At 46.6% G+C, this 18,962-nt stretch overlaps 1 protein-coding gene across 1 annotated transcript in view; it reads left to right on the top strand.

The window, feature by feature from the left end:
* The window catches only part of UGGT2 (UDP-glucose glycoprotein glucosyltransferase 2), a 1,372,316-nt gene that overhangs the window by 772,424 nt on the left and 580,930 nt on the right, over positions 1-18,962 (top strand). The gene's annotated exons all lie outside the window — the stretch shown is intronic.

Here is an 18,962-nt window from a genome sequence, read left to right as displayed (position 1 = left end):
CCTGGTACTCTAATTGTGTGAGTATTTCTCTCACAGGTGCTTTTGCTTCATATTTTATTGGGTACTGAGGTTGGGGTTGAGGTTCATTTTTAATAGGAATTACATTGCAGGGGGATTCTTTATCCCATCCTACGTGATTGCGATATAATGCAGGTGCCTGTGCCAAAGCCCAATCAATGGCATAGGATTCTGCGAGTTCCTCCGGAACAAGGGGCGAGAAAGAATGTTTAATACCATCTTCTCCATATGGGCAGGTACGGACAAATTCAGGTGGCCAATCTTGTCCAGCCAATAAAACATCATGTTCGATGGCATCTGTCGCTGTAGATACGCATGTTCTGCAATAGCTCGCCATCTGGTGTTGGGCCGGAGTGTTACAAGTTGTTTTTCTTCGAAGAAGTCTTTCGAGTCACGGGACCGAGTGACTCCTCCTTTTGTCTCCATTGCGCATGGGCGTCGACTCTATCCTCGATTGTTTTTTTTCCGCCATCGGGTTCGGACGTGTTCCTGTCGCTCCGAGTTTCGGAACGGACAATTAGCTAATTTCGGAAGATTTTCGTCGGTATTGTTGCGTTTGGGATCGGCGTACTTACATTCAACACCGCATCGAAGATCGAAGAGCTCCGGTGCCCTTCGGGGTAGTTTTTTCGATCCTCCGTCGGGGCCTGGTCGGCCCGACCGCGTGCTGAAGAACGCCGATGGAACGGACCCCGTTTCGTTTCTGCCCCAAATGCCACAATAAATACCCCTACACAGACCAACACTTGGTCTGCAACCTGTGCCTGTCACCTGAGCACAGCGAAGACACCTGCGAGGCCTGTCGTGCGTTCCGGTCCCGAAAAACACTCCGAGACCGTCGAGCCAGAAGACTTCAGATGGCGTCCGCACCGACAGCCCAACGGGAGTTCGAGGAACAGGAAGAGGAAGGTACCTTCTCGATCCAAGACTCCGACTCCGAAGGATTCGACGATACACAAACCGTGAGTAAGACGTCGAAAACCACACAGAGACACATTTACAAGGCCCAGGGGACGCCACTGCCACCAGGCCATGGCTCGACCCATAAATTCGGTGACCGACCATCGGCACCGAAAAAGGCCCAAACAGTGCCGAGATCGTCCGACTCCGGTCGAGACACCGGCACGCAGCCTTCTCGGGACCGAGAAAGTGCTGGAGACAAGCCTCGACACCGTGATGCCGGTGTGGACACGGCTCGACGCCGAGACAGCGGCACAGAAACAGATCGACGCCGAGAGGTTTCGGCCCCGAAAAGGAAAAAAGTCACCTCGGAGCCGAAAAAACACGCAGACAAAGTTTCGATGCCGAAACAAACTGCAAGCGACCCAGCTTCAGGCTCTTATACAGAAGAGCACTCGCTAACCTCCCAAATGCAAAAGCATAGGTTTGAGGAAGAGCTACAAGCAACTGATGTGGACCATACGCAAAAGCGTATCTTCATTCAGCAGGGGACAGGAAAAATAAGCACCCTTCCCCCCATTAGGAGAAAGAGGAGGTTGGAGTTCCAGACGGAACAAACACCACAACCAAAAGTGGTGAAAAGAGTTACACCACCACCCTCACCTCCGCCCGTGATTGACGTTTCACCAGCACAAACTCCATCACACTCCCCAGCTCACACCACCATGAGCCAGGGTGACCAAGATCAGGACGCATGGGACCTATACGACGCCCCAGTGTCAGATAACAGTCCGGAGGCATACCCTGCGAAGCCATCTCCACCAGAAGACAGCACCGCGTACTCTCAAGTGGTGGCTAGAGCAGCACAATTTCACCACGTAAGCCTCCACTCAGAACAGGTCGAGGATGATTTCTTATTCAACACACTCTCCTGCACCCACAGCTCATACCAAAGCCTGCCTATGCTCCCTGGTATGCTCAGCCACGCAAAAGACATCTTTAAGGAGCCGGTTAAAAGTATGGCAATCACACCAAGGGTAGAAAAAAAGTATAAGCCGCCTCCTACGGACCCGGTTTTCATCACTACACAGCTGCCACCAGACTCTGTCGTTGTAGGAGCAGCTAGGAAAAGGGCCAACTCTCACACATCTGGAGATGCACCACCCCCAGATAAAGAAAGCCGCAAGTTTGATGCAGCTGGTAAAAGAGTCGCAGCACAAGCTGCAAACCAGTGGCGCATCGCGAACTCCCAGGCACTACTTGCGCGCTATGACAGAGCCCACTGGGACGAGATGCAACATCTCATTGAACATCTGCCCAAGGACTTACAAAATAGGGCAAAACAAGTGGTTGAGGAGGGACAGGCCATCTCCAACAACCAGATCCGCTCCTCCATGGACGCTGCAGATACAGCTGCACGGACAATTAATACATCTGTAACTATCAGAAGGCATGCATGGCTCCGAACGTCTGGATTTAAACCAGAGATTCAACAAGCAGTTCTCAATATGCCTTTTAATGAAAAAGAACTGTTCGGTCCAGAAGTGGACACAGCGATTGAGAAACTCAAAAAAGATACGGACACTGCCAAAGCCATGGGCGCACTCTACTCCCCGCAGAGCAGAGGGAATTACAGCTCATTCCGTAAAACGCCCTTTCGAGGGGGGTTTCGGGGTCAAAGCACACAAGCCAGCACCTCACAAGCCACACCGTCCAGTTACCAAGGACAGTATAGAGGAGGTTTTCGGGGACAATATAGAGGAGGGCAATTCCCTAGAAATAGAGGAAGATTCCAAAGCCCCAAAACCCCTACTACTAAACAGTGACTCACATGTCACTCACCCCCTCCACACAACACCAGTGGGGGGACGAATAGGTCATTATTACAGAGCATGGGAGAAAATCACTACAGACACTTGGGTTCTAGCAATTATCCAACATGGTTATTGCATAGAATTTCTACAATTCCCTCCAAACATACCACCAAAAGCACAAAATTTAACAACACACCATTCCAATCTCCTGGAGATAGAAGTGCAGGCACTATTGCAAAAGAATGCAATCGAATTAGTGCCAAACACACAAATAAACACAGGAGTTTACTCACTGTACTTTCTGATACCAAAGAAGGACAAAACACTGAGACCAATCCTAGACCTCAGAGTAGTGAACACTTTCATCAAGTCAGACCACTTCCACATGGTCACACTACAAGAAGTATTGCCATTGCTAAAGCTGCACAACTACATGGCAACTTTAGACCTCAAGGATGCTTATTTCCATATACCAATACACCCATCGCACAGGAAATACCTAAGGTTTGTATTCAAAGGAATACATTACCAATTCAAAGTACTGCCTTTCGGATTAACAACCGCACCAAGAGTCTTTACCAAATGTCTAGCGGTAGTCGCAGCACACATAAGAAGGCAGCAGATACATGTGTTCCCATATCTAGACGACTGGCTAATCAAGGCCCATTCGTTAATAGAGTGCTCAAATCACACAAATCATATCATACAAACCCTCTTCAAACTAGGGTTCACCGTCAATTTCACAAAATCCAAAATTCTGCCACGCAAGGTACAACAATACCTGGGAGCCATAATAGACACATCAAAAGGAGTAGCCACTCCAAGTCCACAAAGAATTCAAAATTTCAACACCATCATACAACGCATGTATCCAACACAAAAGATACAAGCAAAGATGGTATTACAACTCCTAGGCATGATGTCATCATGCATAGCCATTGTCCCAAACGCAAGACTGCACATGAGGCCCTTACAACAATGCCTAGCATCACAGTGGTCTCAAGCACAGGGTCACCTTCTAGATCTGGTGTTAATAGACCGCCAAACTTACCTCTCGCTTCTGTGGTGGAACAACATAAATTTAAACAAGGGGCGGCCTTTCCAAGACCCAGTGCCACAATACGTAATAACAACAGATGCTTCCATGACAGGGTGGGGAGCACACCTCGATCAACACAGCATACAAGGACAATGGAACGTACATCAAACAAAACTGCATATCAATCACCTAGAACTTCTAGCAGTTTTTCAAGCACTAAAAGCTTTCCAACCAATAATAGTTCACAAATACATTCTCGTCAAAACAGACAACATGACAACAATGTATTATCTAAACAAGCAGGGGGGGACGCACTCCACGCAGTTAAGCCTGCTAGCACAAAAAAATTGGCATTGGGCAATTCACAACCAAATTCGCCTAATTGCACAGTTTATACCAGGGATACAAAATCAACTCGCAGACAATCTCTCTCGAGATCACCAACAGGTCCACGAATGGGAAATTCACCCCCAAATTCTGAACACTTATTTCAAACTCTGGGGAACACCTCAGATAGACTTGTTTGCGACAAGGGAGAACGCAAAATGCCAAAACTTCGCATCCAGATACCCACACAAACAATCCCAAGGCAATGCCCTATGGATGAACTGGTCAGGGATATTTGCTTACGCTTTTCCTCCTCTCCCTCTCCTTCCTTACCTGGTAAACAAACTCAGTCAAAGCAAACTCAAACTCATATTGATAGCACCAACTTGGGCAAGGCAACCCTGGTACACAACGCTGCTAGACCTATCAGTGGTACCCTGCATCAAATTGCCCAACAGGCCAGATCTGTTGACACAGCACAACCAAAAGATCAGACACCCAGATCCAGCATCGCTGAATCTAGCAATCTGGCTCCTGAAATCCTAGAATTCGGGCACTTACAACTTACCCAAGAATGTATGGAAGTCATAAAACAAGCCAGAAGGCCATCCACCAGGCACTGCTATGCAAGTAAATGGAAGAGGTTTGTTTGCTACTGCCATATTAATCAAATACAACCATTACACACAACTCCAGAACAGGTAGTGGGTTACTTGCTTCACTTACAAAAATCTAACCTAGCTTTCTCTTCCATTAAGATTCACCTTGCAGCAATATCTGCATACCTGCAAACTACCTATTCAACTTCCCTATATAGGATACCAGTCATTAAAGCATTCATGGAGGGCCTTAGGAGAATTATACCACCAAGAACACCACCTGTTCCTTCATGGAACCTAAATGTTGTCCTAACTAGACTTATGGGTCCACCTTTTGAACCCATGCACTCCTGCGACATACAGTTCCTAATCGCCATTACTTCCCTAAGAAGAGTAAGCGAGATTCAGGCGTTTACTATACAGGAACCTTTTATACAACTACACAAAAATAAAGTCGTCCTAAGAACCAATCCTAAATTTTTGCCAAAGGTTATTTCACCGTTCCATCTAAATCAAACAGTGGAACTTCCAGTGTTCTTTCCACAGCCAGATACCGTAGCTGAAAGGGCACTACATACATTAGATGTCAAAAGAGCATTAATGTATTACATTGACAGAACAAAAACCATCAGAAAGACTAAACAACTCTTTATTGCATTTCAAAAACCTCACGCAGGAAACCCAATTTCAAAACAAGGTATAGCCAGATGGATAGTTAAATGCATCCAAATCTGCTACCTTAAAGCTAAACGACAGCTGCCCATTACACCAAGGGCACACTCAACCAGAAAGAAAGGTGCTACCATGGCCTTTCTAGGAAACATCCCAATGCAAGAAATATGTAAGGCAGCCACATGGTCTACGCCTCACACATTCACCAAGCACTACTGTGTAGACGTGTTATCCGCACAACAAGCCACAGTAGGTCAAGCCGTATTAAGGACATTATTTCAGACTACTTCCACTCCTACAGGCTGATCCACCGCTTTTGGGGAAATAACTGCTTACTAGTCTATGCAGAACATGCGTATCTACAGCGACAGATGCCATCGAACTGAAAATGTCACTTACCCAGTGTACATCTGTTCGTGGCATCAGTCGCAGTAGATTTGCATGTGCCCACCCGCCTCCCCGGGAGCCTGTAGCAGTTTAGAAGTTACCTTCAATTATTTATATATGTATCATCTCAACCTTAAATAGGTGCATACTTAGTCACTCCATTGCATGGGCACTATTACTACAATTCAACTCCTACCTCACCCTCTGCGGGGAAAAACAATCGAGGATAGAGTCGACGCCCATGCGCAATGGAGACAAAAGGAGGAGTCACTCGGTCCCGTGACTCGAAAGACTTCTTCGAAGAAAAACAACTTGTAACACTCCGGCCCAACACCAGATGGCGAGCTATTGCAGAACATGCGAATCTACTGCGACTGATGCCACGAACAGATGTACACTGGGTAAGTGACATTTTCAATATGTTTACTGCGCAATCCCAAAAGATTGCGTCTATTATGCGTTCAATGTCTCCTTCTAACTGTAACGTTACTTTATACACCCTATCAGGCGTGGAGACACGCATGTCCGCTGTTTCTACTTGTAGAAAATCATCAGTTGTTTTCACCTCCAGATGTTCTAGAAGACTCCGGCGAACTATTGTGACCTCTGCCGCGCTGTCTAGTAGTGCTAGTGCCCACTTCCTGTTCAAGAGGACCCCCTTCTTGAGTGGCATGTCGAACTGCAACTGCTGCCACTTTTTTTTTTTTTATTGGGGTTTTTGTTGGATAGGTTTCTCTTCCTTTTTAACAGAAACCTCCGATGAGCGTTGAGATTCCTGTCTTGCTTTCACGTACTCTGTTCTTGGCTCTGATCGCCCACCTCTCTCATTTCGTTTTTCCGATGAGTCCTGAAAGGAACGAGATTGGCGTGAATCAGTATATTGATATCTATCGGGCATTTTTATATTATCTCTATTTCTGAGATTATATCTTTCTGTGGGGTCTCTGCATGCAAAGATTCTCCCCTCTCTTTTTCAGGAGTCTGTTGTTTTTTATCCCAGCGTTTCTTATTACCCTCAGGAGCTTGCTTGGAAAAATCTTTATTAGATTTGCCTTGAAATTGTGGTTTAGTTGGTCTGGCCCCTAGACTATCTCGACCAATACTAGAATAGGTCTCAGCGATAATCTTAGGCAGCTCGCGTTCTTGATTCTGTTGAGAAACATCTCTGAACTGCATGCACACTGCTAATGTGACTGCTTCACCTATAAGATTACTTAAGATAATTGAGGATACCGTGATAAAATTGCCCATTAATTGCATCCCCAAATACAGGGCCGGTGCAGCCCGTATTCATCTTGAATTTGTTTCAACACTTCCGGCAAATTGGCAAGTGTCGGTGTACCGTGTGCGGTTGTATAGAGCGCGGCAAATACCGTGCCCCAGGTATTACAGTTGTCTACTGTAGGGACCATCCCAAATGGCAAGCACATCGATAGAATTCTATGTTTATCCTGAGGTATCGTATGGGGAAATACTGCTTCCAGCGCATTTATTTTTTGTGCTAACCAAAACTGAGTTTCCTCTCGTTTGAAGGGTACTTTATCCATAATCGAATGTACAGTTGCAGGGTTTATACCTGGTGTCACTGCATGTGGTTGTGCTGGATCAGCACATGCTGTGTTTGTACTTAATGTTTGCATTACAAACTATACTGATCTATATGTCGCTGTTAATTCAGTATATAAGCGGCGAACCTCAGCTACTGCTAAGGTCACTACTGCAGGATGTGGTGTATAAGTGGCCAATAAAGGCCAGGTAGGACCATCATTACTTAGAGGACCCAACCTTACTGGAAAAATTGTATGGGATAGGGCGCCATCAAGCCAGTTATGTTCTTGATAAGATAAAGGTATTTCTAAATATGCATATGCCCTGTATTGTCCAGGTACGTTTGCAAGTGTACAGTGATGAAATGTGTTTGTGTTCCCATCAACTGCTGGAAATGTGACCTAAGAATAGAAAAGTTCTGTTCTATAAGCTGGATGGGCGTCCACCACAAATGTGACTGGACCCTCCTGGGCCATTAGGCCATTTACTAATAAATGTGCAGTCAGAGGTTGTCTCATATTGACTGCTATTGCTACCTGCTGCGGGTTCGCCATGCTAGATAGAAAATATGTTCAGAGAAGGCATACTGAAATAGGGTTCTTCCTTTTAGAGTTCAAGCGTAAACAACCTCCAGCACCAGATAGGATAACCTATGTAGCTGGGGCGGAAATCCTCAGTACCACAGACGTCTCTGTATATAGTACTGCAGTATCATTGTATATAATGAGACAGAGATACTCAGGTGGACCTGAAAATTAGAGCCTGACCAAACGTTGGCGGCGCCATGTCATGGAGGCTCTCATTATTCTAATGAGACTACTGGATTGTGAGCGGCAGAATCGCCCGCGGTGTGGGGAGACTGAGTCTGACCCACTGCAGGTGACACCTGTCGCTCCAATCAGGGCTCTGCTCCGGCCAACTAGCAGTGCCTCATCCCTACCCAGGGCCAGGGGTGACTGGGCAGCCGAGCACATGACATAATTGGTTTCTCAGGGAAATGATCGGGTGGATGAGTTTTGTTATATGGGGGAGTATTCTAGTTGCAACAATTTGACTAAGGATCTTATAATCGACATTAAGCATTGAAAGTGGTCAGTAGGCCCTTTTATCATATGTAGGTCTTCTGGGTTTTATCAAGGGCACCACCAGCACTTCTCAGGTTGAGGATGGTAGAAGGCCCGTACCCTTAGTCACTTTGTATAATTCTACAAGCTATGGGGCCAGTTCACTGAGTATGTGCCATAAAGCTCAATCAGGAACCCGTCTGTTCCCAGTTTTTCCCCTGTGCCAAGGTTTTATAGCCACCAGGACCACTTGCAGAGTAATATCCCCTGCCCACCCCACCCCAACTCCTCAGCCTCATTAGGCATAAATAAAGGCTGGGAAAGGCAAAGGTTCCAGGAAATAATTTATGGAGTTACCTGGTTGGCCAGAGTCGCTCCTGTAAAGTTCAGTGTAGTAGCAATAGAATTGCTGATTGATTTCCACTGGTATATATATCCTGTCTTCCTGGTCTGCTTCGAGTTCCAAAATGACCGAGCCCCTTTTTGCGGGGCTAGCGAGCAAGCCCAAGAGTGAGCTGGTGCGGTCACGCTCTGCCTGTGCCCTTGTCATATATGCCTTTTAGTTAAAACATCTAAATTTCTTGATCTGTTCTGCTGCTTTCTCTTTAGCATCTAGCAAGGTTTGTTGTAAGTCTGAGTGACCCAGTCAGTGCCATTCTACATCCCTCAGCGCCTCCTCCGAAGACAGGATTTCATTCATTAAGGTGCACCTCACCTCCACCAACTCCACTGTACACTTCCCCCTAATCACAGACTTAAAAGCATCCCACTCAACCTGAAGCGAAGATGCCATCAATGTTGCTGAATACAATCCCATGTAGTGTTTCGAAAGGCTGGATTTTCTAAGAATTCCGGTCTTAGTCTCCATGCTGGTTTGCGGGGTCTCGTCCTTTCCCACCCCAAGTTAAGTTGGAACGGGCTGTGGTTCAATATAGTTCTAGTGAGGTATTCAACTTGTCCAGACGCACGTGGAGTTCATGGTGACTCAAGGAGAAGGATCAGTCTCTTGTTCGTGGGTGTGTCTGGGGCCAAGTGTCCGTTAGCCTTGATTTAAACTGCCAATCTGTTAATAGACGAGCCATCCTAATGATCGGACAGTCCCGCAGTGAGGGAAGGGAGCGATTGAGCATAGGGTCTGCCTTGCAGTTGTAATCCCTGCCCAAAATGACTGAGTTCACCAGAAAGGGGGCTAAGGATCTCTATAAGTCTGCAAAGAGTACCCTCTGCTCTACATTTGTGGCATAAATATTTATAATCGCTATGCCTCTGCCCTCGAGCCGAACCGGTACTACCACAAATCTACCCGCTGGGTCAGTCAGATCCCCAGTGTGTTAAAAAGGGACCCCTGTGCGTATCACTATTAGTGTACCTCTCGCATAAGCTAATTAGGTGGTGTAGTAGGCCTGTCCCCGCCATCTCTCCTGCAGTGCTTCCCCTTGATTAGTTGTTAGGTGTGTTTCCTGTAGTCCTATTTGAATCCCCCATATATTAAGATGTGAGAACACATTGTATCACTTGGTCGTGATATGCATTCCCCTAATGTTCCAGGAGATGATTTTGTAATTCATGGGGATTGCCATCGCATTGGACTACAGGCATTCAGTATCAACCACCACCCGCTTCCAATGCCATAGGTTATCTAACTCATCCAGTGTTGGAATTTATAGTAGATCCCCCACAGGTCGCAACTTTCAGAACTCCCCCCAACAATCAGACAACAATCAACCCAACTCCCACAACCCAGGACAAGTAGGCAACGACCCCGCCCATCCAGACTTACAGTCAAACAACACATACTTGCGGTGGATCCACATGTACCACAGAGAGGTGGTGACTATCCAGGAACCCTTCAGCAGGTTTCCCACCATCCAACAGTAGACAAAAAGGAGGAGTCCTAAGCACAGTGGGCCAGAATAACTTCCCTGTGACCCTCCCAAGACCCGCAGTGGGCTGTGGCCTACACTCGAGTCAATGAGCTTAGTTCCTACAGCATAGCGCCTGCGTCATATGAGCTTATCAGCAGTTCGGGTGTCACTTTAGAAAGTTCCACTTCTGAGTCTCCAGATGAGATGGATCTGCGGTCAAAGTCTGACTCTCGAGTGCCAGCATCTCCTGCCGATGAGGTGCTCACCCCTCAACCACTCATTGTTGCAGCCACCTCCACTGCTCTCTGCTGTTCCTGTTGGACTTCCTTCCTGGAGAGGGCCGCCCTGTTATTGCTTTTAGCTCTGCTCTGCGATCTGGTCCTTTCGGATTTTCAGCACTGGGACCTCTGGCTAGCACCTGGGTGCGGGTAAAGATCAATCCAGCCCCACCCCTCCTGTGGGGGCTGTAAAAACTGGTCTCCATTCGCAGCTGGGGAAGAAACATCATGGCGTGGGGCAGGCCCAGTTGCGGGGGCATCACTGTGCATTCAGGAAGCTGTACCTCCCTAGTGAAATCCGAGAATATCGTAATTTTATTCTTATCTCTTCTGAGGTCTCCCCTCTGCCTGGTTTGGCCCAAGATGTGGTCCCGATCTTTATAGTGCAACAGCCTGGCCACCACTGCCCGCTGCCTCGTCCCTGGTGGGGAGTCACACCAGTACTCTGTGGGCACTCTCCAGGGTATGAAATGGGGAGAGACTCTCTGGTACCTATTCTTCGCGCAGCCATTGCTCTAGGTAGTCCAGCCTGCTTCCTCCCTCCACTCACTCCTGTAGGCCTATCACCCGGATGTTGTTGCATCACGATCTGTTCTCAGCGTCTTCCGCCCTGAGCTCCAGTGTTCGAATCTTTCCTTCATGTTGGTGAGATGCTCTTAATTGTCACTAGGTCTTACAGGATCTCCACTGATTCTCTCCCTGCCAAACTGCGGTGGTTGTCTTTCAGGAATCCCATATCTGCCACCAGCGTCTCAATCTTCATCTCTAACCTTTCCTTGGATGCAATAATGGCCTGTAATATATATTGGGGAGTGGGAGCTCTAGGAGGTTCTGATTGTGGGACAGGTGCCCCATCATCCTGCAAATGCTCAGTAGAACACCCATGATCTGGCCTCCCATGCCTGGGTCCTTTTTCTGATACACCTTTCCCTTGATGTTAGGTGAGTTGTGAGATATGAGACAAGTAAGGTAGCCTATTCTTATCCCTGGGGCTCGGGACTAAGAGTGCGTCAGCCTTGTGAGGGGGATGGGAGCGCACCATGAATGCAAAGGCAGGTCGCCGAGAGCCAAATTGTCCATGGCATCGGCCTCAGGGTATGCAGCAAAAGGACACCCACCTCAAAAGTACAGTACAGCAGGCATCAAGCTGGCACTGGTGACTCACCAGGTTCTGCAGGTAGTGCTCAGCAGGTGCCTTAGAGTGATAATTATGTGCATTGGGTACCAAACGGTCAGAGCATCAAGCCTCATCAGGGGCCCCGTTCCCAATAAGGTCCAATTGGGAGGCGAGAAGGCAATTACCATCGGCTGAGGCCCCTTGATCACACTCGTACTAATGCACTGTCCAAGAGTGTGTTGCCTCAATTGAGCAGTTCCTAGCGCAGAGAGTTAAAAGTGCCAGGCCTCTTGGGGCATTGGGCCGCCAGCCGCACTGGCCTACCCTGCAGCATTGTCTTTCCCCAGGGCCCAAAGCAGCGGCTGCTCCAGTGTGGGGAAAAAAAAGGGGAAATAACAGCACCTTGCAGGTAATTTGTGGCTAATACCGAAGGAGTCCAGCTCACCGTAGGTGGCAGATGGTCCTCAGTCACTCCTGTGCGCCATCTCAGTAGGCTGCTGATCGGTTTTTGTGGGGAAGATCAACTCAGAGGGTGCAACATCACTCATTGCCCATCTGCAGCTCCAGCGTGTCCTGAGGGCCTCAGCGCTCTGCAGCACTCGGGCCCAGCTCCCGGGACAAATTCTCACCATCGCTGTAGGGGCAGGCAGTCTTTTCTGTGGCAAGGCGCCTCCGTCTCCTCGTCCAGCTGCCTATTTCTCACTCCTCGCTCTGTCTTTCAGTATGCTTCCGGCAAGCAGTGCGCTCCCTTCTTAGCTCCCCAGCAGTAATTGCTGCTGCAGGACCACTCGCCAATGGAGACACCCCATATCGGTCTGGATGAGGGGGTCATGATAGACATCACTCAGTGCCCCCCAGGTGCCGCTTCAGTAGGCTGCCAGTCAGCCCACATGTGACAGTACAGCACAGGGGCCTCAGTGACACCCACTACCCATGAAGTTCTCAAAATGCAGCCCCAATGCGGCCTACCAGCAGCAATGTAAGGGCAATTGGTTCTCTTGGTTGTGCGCCACTTAGTTCTACAGGCGCAGGTGTTGTCTCTCTGTCTCTCACTCTTTCCCCAGCATGTCGTTGTCAAGCGGCACTCATCCCTTTCAGCATTTCAGCAGCAGTCGTTGCGACAGGGGCTCCCACTGCTGCAGGCCCACAGCTGTGGTCTGGAAGGAGGCCCTGGGATCTCTACTGCAGAGGTACATCTTCAAAGTCAGATTTGGGCCGGGGCCTCACCACAGCCACGTCTGGTAGAGCCACGCAGCACTGAGCTGCTATCTTCGAATTGCTGACTTGCAGCTCGCTTAGGGTGCTGCTGACACCTCTGCGGCTCCTCAATGCACCATTCATGGGCCATCAAATCGTGCAGTGGGGTCAGGGGGAACTCGCAGCATAGAGTGGATGCTCCACAATCCAAAAGTAGAGACAGGATGGTGCTGGATGAGGTTAGCTAGGTGGGAGCTCCGGTTCGTGTGACCTACGCCATTGGTGCTTGGCTGCATCCTAATTAAACTTATATTGATATTTTGTTATGAACCGACCGTGCAGTGATTGGTGCTGTAAAATCTAACAAATTAAACCTATGCATTTTTTTTTATGTTCGAACAGCACTGAGTATATTAATAGTGATCAATTGTACAGCTCTGAATTTGGGCTGATTGATACATATAATCATATGATTCTGAGGGCATTTTCCAAAGTGTATTTTTTCTGGCTTGCACAAATTTTAAAGCCATAGATAGAGAGAGATGCAATTGCTAATAACAAGTGTCCTACTGTTCTGTATTCCCACGCTCCTCCCACAAAAATAATACCATGCTTGTGTTGCCGGACCTATTGCAAGTGAAACAAAAGGCCTCAAAATGCAATGTGAAGACATCAAGTTTTTGCCATGAAAACGGACTCATTTTAGTGATGTGGATAACTTCAGTATGTGGCCCCGGCCGCCACTAAAAGAAGCCTGCCAAACCCAGTTGTTTCTGAAAACTAGACACCCAGGATGGTTTGACTTGGTGGATCCCACTACAGTGTCTTATCCAGAATGCCCTGTAAGGCTCAATGGCTAAACTCACTAGTTTTCATCAGATTTCTGAGAGTGGAAAATTCTGGAATCTGCTGCTCAAAATTCCTGTCAACCGGCATTCCCATACCCTAACCTCTAAAATTGTATGGGGTTGTTGTAAGTAGTAGCAGTTGTGAGAATCGTTAATGTTTCCTTCTAAATACTTGGATTTATTATGAATTTGGTGTGGGCAGATGGCAAGCTAATGTGCTTATCAGCTAACTGACTTGTGGGTATTGTTTCCTTTAGAAGTCTTTGTCACAAACACCGGATTCAGAACTTGGTTATTCAGTTCTCTGACTTAGGAACATTGAAAAAAATCTGGTCTCAAAGCTGTGCAGAATGGTGATCATCCCACTCCCCTTCCCTCTATCTCCAGAAACCCAAAGGAGGAAGTGGAATGGTGGTTGAATTGACTGTCTGCCATCCCAGATGGCTGACTGTCTGCTGTATCCCCCACTTTCTCTATCTCTTAGGTGTCCACACACCAGAGGAAGCTGCTGATAGCATAGCCAGCTGCCTCCTCACCTGTCAAATATGGGTCTCCAAACGACCACACTGACAAGCATTGTTATCTGGGCCTGCTCTCACAGAACTCCTGGCAACACAACACTGACACTCTGCTCTCAGATTGAAGGCAGAGAAACATGGCTTTGGACATGAAGGAGGAAATGCAGTGAGGGTGGTGTGGCAGAATGGCAAGATAGAAAGTGTAATTTTTGCTTTGGCGATGGGTTGTTGGCAAGCGGCCAGGTATTTTGGGGATTTTGGGCGGGGAACGTGAGAATGAAAAGGGCGGGGAGGACATAGACGAGGGTGGTGCTGAGTGTAGCTGGACACCAGGTAGGCTTTCAGTTTGAGCAGGCAGGTAGCTACCAGACAGTGTTTGGGTGGGCTGGCAAGATACCAAGTCTGTTTAGTATTTAAATTAAAGCATGGGTAGGTGAGGTAGTCGAGCCTGTTTTGTGCATGCCTCTCCCATGTCCTCTCTTCACCCTCATTGTCTTATCTGGTGTCAGATAGGAGGACAACTTAATCTTTTTTGTATTGAAATTTTACATGTTTAACAGTGTAAAGTGCAACATTTTCAGGGCATTTGCACCTCTATACAATAGTGCAACAAAAATATTTCAGAGAGCTTTGTAAAAGCTGGTAGCAACAGGTACAACATGTTATACATTGCATATGCAGGACAGGTTATACATTTATTTCTTGTGTAGGTTGAGTAGTAGTAGAAGTTGCTAATTAGAAAAAAAGAATAAAAAAAATAATGATTTGAAAAGAAGAAAAACCAAACTGCAACCATTTTAAACATTCGAGAAAACAGACATTTGTATTGCAGTTTGTGGCATATGTGTGACGGCAAGGTATGGAGGCAAACAGGGGTAGCGGTACATCACTGGGGAGAGTGGTGCAGTATTGAGAGGGAAAGCATCAGCAATGACGGTATATCATATAGCAGGGCACAGGAGGAGAGGGAATGACTAGTATAAGTAAACCACACAACTCATATGCAAAACAAACCCTCCCATGGAGGAGAAACATAAAGTAAGTTCATCTAGTGGTCCTTGAAGAAAGAATGTTGTCACTACTTCCCTCTTCATCAGAGAACCTCTCAACGAGGAACTCACCTCTCACAAAAACCCAACGATATCCCCCATCCTGGACCAAGTAGCCCCTCTGAAACTAAAAAAGGTGAGAAACACACCATCCTGATTCTGGTTCAACAAAAACCTCAACACAGAAAGAAGACAGCTTAGAGCAGCTGAAAGACTCTGGCGGACCAATACCTCCACAGCACACCTTGACCAGCTCTGAAGGGAACACAAGAATTATTTAAAAAAAATAAAAAACATGTCATGAATGAAGAAGCCTCCTTCTTCCGCAATGCTTTAGATAAGGCCACAAACTGCCCCAAAGAGCTCCTCAACATCTTTAAACATAATACCTCCAAACCAGCCCTAAAAAACCCTCAGATATCCAAAGAAAGATGTGACAAGTTCGCCAATTTCCTCAATGATGAAATCGCGAAGATCGAGCTCTCCCTTGACAACCACAACCAGTCTTCCAAGGGGATCCCCCTTCCCAGAAATGAAGATAACATCTCCCCTCCTTGGTCACCCTAGCAACGATCACTCCACAGGACAAAAACGAGTGCAATCGAATCCAAGGACCCCACATCACTCATAGAAACTGGAAGGTATTCAACCCACTTTCGGAGGTGGACATATCTGTTTTGTTGACTAAGTCCAAACTCTCCTTCCACATAGCGGACTGCCTCCATGCCTCCCTTGCACAAAAACTCAGTCATGCACTAACCCCCTTCTTGACTAAGATCATAAACAGCTCCTTGATGACTGGAATGATGCCTTACTGTCTCAAACTCAGGCTAGCCACGCTATTGCTAAAAAAACAGGAGCAGACCCAGACAACCTCAGTAGCTTCAGACTTGTCTCCAATCTCCCCTTCCTAAACAAAATTCTAGAGAGATGTGTTATCTCACAACTCAGCCAACACATTGAAAACAATAATCCCCTGGACCCTCACCAATTGGGCTTCAGAAAAGGATGCAGCATGGAAACAGCTAATTTGAACATAGTAGATGACCTGCACAAATCCCTGGATTCTGACCGATGCTGCCTGCTCATACGCCAAGACTTATTGGCGGCATTTGACAAGGTTGACGGCAAGCTTCTCCTAGATTCCCTCCAAAAAAGGATCGGTGCGGAATGGGTGGTCCTATGCTGGTTCACACCCTTCCTACAAAACCGCTCTCAAAAAATACAATTAAGCAGCCAGACATCTGATTTAACAGCTATAACCCATGGGGTCCCTCAAGGCTCTATCATCTCACCCACATTGTTCAATATCTACATGGAACCCCTCATCGTCATCTTCAACCAAGCAAACAACCCCTTCCCTCTATATACAGTGACACCCAGCTCTACATGGAAATCTCCTCACTAGATAACATACACCAATTAAAGGCCAGCCTCAAAGAAGTCCAACACTGGCTATGTAGCAGCCTCCTAAAACTCAACCAAAATGAGACAGAAATTCTCCGCATATCAAAAACTGAGCAGTCTCCTTCATGCAAGAATGGATAAACTCCATAGCCTCTCTCAACTGCAGCCTAGCCCTAACTGACTCAGTCATATCTCCAGGAATTGCACTGGATCCCAAACTGATAATGAAAGATCATATAAAAATAGTGTGAAATGTGTCTTCTACAACCTGAAACTACTGAACAAAATCAAACCCTATCTACAGCTGAATGATCTCAAATCTGCTGTGCAAACGCTGGTGCTGTCTAGATTGTACTACGGGAACGCCACCCTCACAGACTCTGCAAAGTCCCACCTTATTCCCCTTAGAACCACTTAGAATGGTCACAGGAATCAAAAAATATGACCACTTATTCCCGCCCCCAAAGAAGTAAATTGTCTCTCGATTGAAGCTCTAGTGTTAATTATTTACATGGCTAGCTAGCTCATGATTTACAGTAAGGTTTCAGTTTTAAAAAAAAGTAATTTTTATGACAAACAAAGATCTCTATGTACAAGTAGTTTATTTTTCACCAGAACCCTTAATGCCATGAGAATGTTTGTTCTAGCTCCATCATTCTGAAACAAAGCTAGCTAAAAAGATAGGCTTTTAAGCACTACATACTTTACAACAGTGAACCGCTATTCCAGTCTTAAATAATAAAAGGAGTTAGTAAATATCACCTGTACACAAATGCAAGTGAGTCGCGTTTACTTGATTTACATCATACCATTGTGCAGTTGAACCCTGCTTTCAAAATGTATAGCCACAGTCCATTTGCATAATGTCAGATATGGAATTTATATGGTGAAATTTAATTGATTTATCATTTCAACACTGAAGCCTCGCCGACAGTGTGTTAAGGCTGCTTCTCATTCCATATGGTAGGGCTTAATTTCCAAATATGTGTGGTCAAAGCCTCCGTGTGACCTTACGATGTACTTACTTTATGCAACCTGAGCGGTTTATACACATTTAAGGCTGATTTTCACAAGATTAATAATTGCTTGTCATATATGGTGGTCGCCCCAGTGTCCTTCCTCTTCTAACCCGCAGGAGCATATTGTTGTCTTTGTATGGGATAGCGCAAGGTCTAGCAACGAGTATTTCATCTTGATGGGGGTCTCCGATTAGGTAATACCTCCCACCATAAGAGAACTTTCTGAGCAGTCTAGTGTTCGAGAGTATCCCCTGGCCCCTGCTGTCAAAAGATCTGGATTCTCTGCCTCTATCCCTCTACCACAGCTGCCCTCTTCCTAGGACTTTCAGTCTCCAACACTCCTTGCGAAGCAACGAAGAGGTACTGGGCAATATGTTGTATATTGTGGGCTGGGGACTGTCACAGCTGTAGGGGCTGATGAAATTGTGCTGCATCCGCCGAGCCTAACAAATCGTTGCAATTTAGAATAGCCAAGATGCATTTTTTATTTAAATATCAGATTGGCTTTGCAAAACTAGAAATTAATCTAAAATATTACATTTGAAACATATTGCATGTGTTCCCACGCTTCTTAATCACCCTGGTTTCTCTGATCGCTTTCTTAATCTACTCAACAGCTGCCCTGGAACCTCCTCAGTCATTTCCATGCATGTGCTGGAACTGCACTTGTTACCTAAGATCAATGTCACTAGTAGAAGTAGTCTCCTAGCTCTTACGGTTCAGGTTAAAAGGGACACAATTTCGTGCTTTAGTACACCCCTTACTTGGGAGAGCCACATTTTGGGAATCAGCTTTGCTATTTTCTATCTTCTGACCAAAAGCAAAGTGTATTTGAAACACTTGGGACCTGCTTTGGTCAGTGCTTAATTTGTGCTTGTTGTTTCCGGTGCTGAGCACCGCACTTAATGTGGGTGGCCGGTGCTTATTCTTCTGCCCAAGCATTTGTTGCGAGCAAAAGACACATATGGGAAAGACGGAGGAAGAGAAAAACGAAAAAGCGTCAGAATGGGAGAAAGCAGAAAGCTGTAGGAGTGAGCTGCAGGGACAAGGAGTGGCTTTAAATGGATTGAAGAGGCCCGAGATGGTTTTAGGATTACGCTGCCTCAGTATTCCGTGCTCCCACATTTAATTGCAGCATCCGTGCGTTTAAGAGAAGGGCTTAGAGCACCGGCACGCTTTAATTTACAAATTAAGCACTGGCTATGGTCGATGTCATAACAGAGTCTCTGTCGGGGGTGGAGTGATTAGCTAATTGGCTAGTATAAAACATTTGAATTGCATGGACTTTGATCCGTG

The sequence above is a fragment of the Pleurodeles waltl genome, chromosome 8 (assembly GCF_031143425.1).
Source record: "Pleurodeles waltl isolate 20211129_DDA chromosome 8, aPleWal1.hap1.20221129, whole genome shotgun sequence".
NCBI classification, from domain to species: domain Eukaryota; kingdom Metazoa; phylum Chordata; class Amphibia; order Caudata; family Salamandridae; genus Pleurodeles; species Pleurodeles waltl.
Note: the sequence above shows the minus strand (reverse complement) of the source record. Positions and strands in the feature narration are given on the sequence as shown.